The sequence below is a fragment of the Terrapene carolina genome, unplaced genomic scaffold (genome assembly GCF_002925995.2).
Source record: "Terrapene carolina triunguis isolate 2854851 unplaced genomic scaffold, T_m_triunguis-2.0 Scaffold25, whole genome shotgun sequence".
In the NCBI taxonomy this organism is placed as follows: Eukaryota; Metazoa; Chordata; order Testudines; family Emydidae; genus Terrapene; species Terrapene triunguis.
The window spans coordinates 3,134,429-3,140,121 of NW_020664376.1; positions in this window are offsets into that span (position 1 = coordinate 3,134,429).

Here is a 5,693-nt window from a genome sequence, read left to right on the forward strand (position 1 = left end):
ATATGGTAACCCTATGCAAGCCACCTCAAAGGGGATAGGAAGGCAGTAGTGAAATAGCTCCACCTCTAGTCACATTAGACTGCTGAGCTGGTAAGGAGTATTTTGAGGGATGCTACTCCTGCATACCTATGTGTCTAGGAGAACTCAATCTCTCTGGAGCATTCCCAGTAGAGGTGCAACTCCATACTACCCACAACATAAGGTTGAGCCTGTCAAGCACCAGTGGCCCACAGTCTTTTGCTCAGAACTCCAATTTGATCCCAATGACTTTCCTAGACATACAAGAGTCTGTTTTAGCTACTGTAAGTCCCACAAAGGGCAATACACATGCACACTTCTTCACCTTGAATAAGTGAGATATGTCATATGGTAGTTTTGTTTCTGGAAATAGGCGGCTACTCAGAGTATAAATATGTTCACCAGTTACTCATACTATTAATATTCGGGGAGAGTTTCAAAAGTCCCTAAGAGATTTAGAAGCACCTGGATCCCTTAGGTGCTTTTGAACACCTCCCCCATATGTTTATTAACAAATATGTATTGAATGTATATTTATAAGTGCACTTCCATTGGACCAAAGAGGTATACACATGGCAGAAAAACATACAAAATAAAAATGGAGTTAACATTTAATGGCTCTAACTAAGACTTTCCATTCAGATGCCTTTTGTGCTATCTTGGAGATTTGGTTCCAGGAAGTAAAACAGTTAAACTAAACTTCAGAAATAGATAGTAATTTATCTGCTGTTTCCTCAAGGTGAGAAACAGGATGAGGTCTTGATGCTATTTTCTGTGAAATGTAAAGTAGAACTGGTCAACTTTTTTCATTTGATTTTTTTTTATTAAAAAGTAGCCTTTTCTGAAAATGAATGTTTTGCCAGAAAATGTTTGTTGTTTTTATACTCTCCAATTTTTCAATTATTCTTTTGGTTTTTTATTTTTTTGTTTGTTTGTTTTTCCTCTTTCCACTCCCTTGTTTCTTTTTTCAGTGGCAAAATGGAACTGGGAAAGGGGGGGGGAGGGAGAAGAAGAGGAAGAGGAGGAGACAACAGGGGGAAACCCAGAAATGAAAAATGTTTGGCTTTTCAGGGTGTGTGTGTGTGTGGGGGGGGGGGGGGGTTGTAAAAAAAAATCAGAACATCTTGAAATTTTTCATGAAACATTTCAGAAAACAAAATTTTAAAAATTGTAAAATGTACCATTTTTTGACCAGCTCTGGTAAGCAGCTCTGGAGCAGACTTTGACCTTGACTATGGCTAGAATTGTTCCACATTTCCCCTTTTCGTGGGAGTTATGTATCTAGATAACCCAGCATAAACATGAGCATGTTATTTTGGATCACAAGTCCTAGTAAATTTATTCTATCTGTAATATTGTACTAAAAAACCCCTCAAAGCCTTTGGTCACACATGTTTAATTAACCATGTTGGAGGATCCTGATTCTCTCAGTGCTGCTGTTTAACCTTTTGTGTAGGTGTTGTCAGCTACTCTATTTAAAAATCTTGTCCTGTTGTAAAAGTGTACCTGCTCCTCCAACTCTTCTTTTCTCTCCTTCATATTATCTTATCACATATGCTCTGATGAGTTGGGTTGGAAAATATACTGTATATAATTGGAATATTCTATCTTTTCTATACCCTATTTGTACAATACCATTCCTCAAACCAGTACAAAATCCTTGTAAATTAGTAAAAATTAACTGTCTCCTTCTCTTGATGTTTTTCCTCTCCCAGTTCTCTAATACGTTGGCTGTCATCACTGCAAGGTCTTGAAATCAATTTAGCTTTAGTCCACACTGTATCCTATTTCAAAACATAACCTCGCCCAGAATTCAGTTAACCATTAACAGACATTTCAAGACATTAACAGTTTTAAGTAATCACTCCTAACACACCTAAGGTATTTATCTGAAGTCCTTTTAAATGTGTAGACTCCTTGAGTTTGAACAGCCTTGAGATTGCAGTCTTCTCATGTGCAATTACCTGTAAATATTTGAACATGTACCAGTGAGACTAGTCAGACTGATACCACCTGCATTTGCAAACATTTTAACCATCAAAGAGATTAGTTCAGTACTTAAGATCTGTTCCTTAAAAGTTACCTTAACAATTAAAGGTTAACTTCTTTAGACTGTCTGATGTCGCACATTCTCATTAATTATTTTAGTATACTGTGAGCATTATATGTTTAAATATTTAAGTTATAACATACTTCACGCCTCGCACCAGAATATGGCCTTACATCCATTGGTGACAAGCTTGCCCTCTGCACAGGAGTCAGATTTAATCCAGAATTGGCTCCATTGAAGTCAATGCATGAGCAGTGATATGCCCAAAGTACTTTATTATATACCAACTTTATATACCCCAGTTATATACACATAAATCTGACACAAATCACCCTTATCATGGGTGTGCATGTGATGAGATGTCTGCTTTGAATTGCTAGTGAGAATATGATTGTTTGTGTCCCTTTAGAAGTTTCATGTGGGATGTAATTAAGTCAGCCTCACGTGACCGGCTTGTCTAATGGGAGTACACTACCAAGGAATTTATTGTGCACTGCCAACACAGTGTGTTTGATCACTAAGAGACTGAGCTGGCCACCCTCATTCTCAGTGAGTAGAACCATACTGCACGAATAATCCCACTGATCTCAGTGGGATTACTTGCAGAGTAAGGTACTACTCAACATGAGAAAAGGTATCAGAATTTGGCATTATATGAGCCTTCTACCTGGAAAAGTTTGGGAATGTCCTATTTTGATTGTTCTTTTATACTCTGTCAGCACAGAATTTTCCTTTTGCCTATGAGATTCAACAGCATTATTTTTATTTACTGATTTATAAAAATACATCCGTCATGATACCTCTGCAGTATGGTTAGTGATTTAGCAGGTGATATTCTTCTCTTTGAAACAATGCTATTCTGTGGGGATAGAGAGTAATGTGGTACAGAAGCTACTGCTGTCCTTCAGGTGAGGTGCAAAAGTAAGGCATGACCACCTGTGATTCTTAACATTCTCATACCACTATCTCTAAGAACAGGAGTCCTGGTGTCCTAGCCAAATTCCAATTAAAATACTTAGATTCTCTCCATCAAAATTCCCTCTTCGGTTCCATTTTGTGATGGAGTGTCCAACCCACACAATAGATAGCAGTTTAAATTAAATCAATTAATCTTGTGTTCTGCACCTGGAGGAGAGCCAGGGTGCAATAAAGCTGAATGGAAGATGAAGGCACAGGCTGGACTTGTATAAAGGGATGAAGCCGAGAACAGAAAGGGGCTGCAGGGGAAGTAGTCTGCAGTCACTTTCAGAGAGAAGGGAAGTTTGTTTGGGGGCTACAGTGTCTGCCAAGAAGTCAGAGAGGGGAAGTAGTCTACAGTTATTCCCTGGGAAGCAGATGTTGGGCTGATAAACCCCAGGGGGAGGGGGTAGAAGATAGAGAAGGGAAGTAGGAGAGAGTCCAGGGAAATAGCAACAGGGCCTGGGAGCAAGCAGACCATAATTGCTGGACATAAGTTCCCTGGACTGAAACCTGGAATAGTGGGTTCCCCTGCCAGCTGCTGGGAAAGTGGCACAGGACTTGGCTTTGGATTGGAAGTCTGTTTTAAATAGCATGCAGACAGCTGATCCAGTGGGACTTTGATACCCCAGAAGGGAAGGACTACTACAATGACCTGGCCGGAGGGCTGAGTCACGAAGAGGGAGCTCTGGGAGTCTCTAGGGTTGCCAAGTTTCTAATTGCACAAAACCGAGCACCCTAGCCCTGCTCTGCCCCGAGGCCCCAGCCCCCACTCACTACATTCCCCCTCCTTTGGCAGCTCGCTCTACCCCACCCTCACGCACTTGCATGGGGCTGGAAAAGGGGTTGGGGTGCGGGAGAGTGAGGGTTCCAGCTGGGGGTGCAGGCTCTGGGGTGGGGCTGGGGATTAGGGGTGGGGATGCAGGAGTGGGCTCCAGGCTGGGGGGTGGGGCCAAGGGATTCAGAATGTGGGAGGGGGCTGTGGGTTGAGGCAGGGGGTTGGGGTGTGGGAGGAGGTATGGGCTCTGGGCTGGGCATGCAGGCTCTGGGCTGGGGCCAGGGATGAGGAGTTTGGTGTGCAGGAGGGGGCTTAAGTTTTGGGGCGGGGCTCAGGGCAGGGGGTTAGGGCTCGGGGTTCAGGTGCAGGCTTACCTCAGATGGCTTCCACTCAGTGGCGCAGCGGGGCTAAGGCAGGCTCCCTGGCTGTCCTGGCACCACACTGCACCCTGGAAGCAGCTAGCAGGTCCGGCTCCTAGGTGGGGGGGCCAGGAGGTGCCGCGCGCTGCTCTTGCCTGCAGGCACCCCCCCCCGCTCCCATTGGCTGGGGTTCCCACCCAATGAGAGTGCAGAGCCGGTGCTTGGGGCAGGGGCAGCGCACGGAGCCCTGTGTCCCCCACACCCCCACCTAGGAGCCAGACCTGCTGGCTGCTTCCGGGGTGCAGTGTGGTGCCAGGACAGGTAGGGGCTAGCACCGCCGACCGGACTTTTAATGGCCCGGTCGACAGTGCTGACTGGAGCCGCAGCAAGGGTGAGCAACAGGGGGAGGGGCAGAGAGGAGGGAGTGGGGGGGAGAGGTCTTGGGGGGAAGAGGTGGTGTGAAGGCAGGGACTTGGGGGAAATGGACAGCACAAGGGTAGGCTGGGCCGTCCCTAGCCATTTGGGTGCCCTATGCAGCCCCCCCCCGGGGGGCTGTGTGGGCCATAGGCCCCCCCCCATGCTCTGGGAGGCAGGAGCTGTGGGAAGCCACTTTTGGGGGCCCCACAGGCCCAGAGTGGCCCGGGGGATTAGCAGAGGGCCGGGACCAGCCCGCTCCGCTTCCCTCGTCCCGGCCCCAGCCGTGTCACTTGGAGGAGAAGGCTTGGGGAAGGGATCCCCCCCCAACTTACCGGCAGCGGCGGGAAGCGGAGCAGCCTGGCCCCAGCCCGCTGTACTCTGCCAGCTCCCAACCGCAGCGCTCCACTGCCCAAGCGACATGGCTGGGGCCGGGGCAAGGGAAGCAGAGCGGGCTGGGGCCATGTCTCTCCACTTCCTGCACTCACCGGCAGCGGGAAGTGGAGCGCCGCAGCTAGGAGCTGGCAGCATAGAGCAGGCTGGGGCCTGGTTGCTCTGCTTCCCGCCACTGCTGGTGAGTGCGGGATCACACTCACACCTTTGACCCTTCCCAAAATGCCCTGCAATGCTTGCAACAGCGTTAGCGATATACAATGCTGACCTGTCTCTCCCAGGAGGACCCCTTGAGGGAGGGGGCCATTGGGGTGTGACAAGGTGGAATGGGGGCAGGCTGGGGGCAAAGCAGGGGGGAAGGGTAAGAGACAGGGCGGACAGAGTTGTCTGAGGTCCCCCTCCCCCTAGGGACGGCCCTGCCCCTTGCAGGGGGGGCCGGACAAGGGATAGGGCTTGTCACCAGGACTGGTGCTGCCGCTTATGCAGCACACAGCTGCCTAGGGCACCGTGAAATTTGGGGCAATTTGGTGCCCTACGCAGCTGCGTATGCCTAAGGACAGCCCTGAGGGCAGGGCCTCGGGGGTGCAGCATGGCACGGGGTAGGGGGTTGGAGCCATGGTTTGGGCACCTGTGGGTCCCCCCACACTTTTAGGGTGCTTCCATGGCTCCTGGTCTGATCTCCACCCAAGAGGGGCCATGCAGGGGAAAAGCAAGTCCTGTCCCT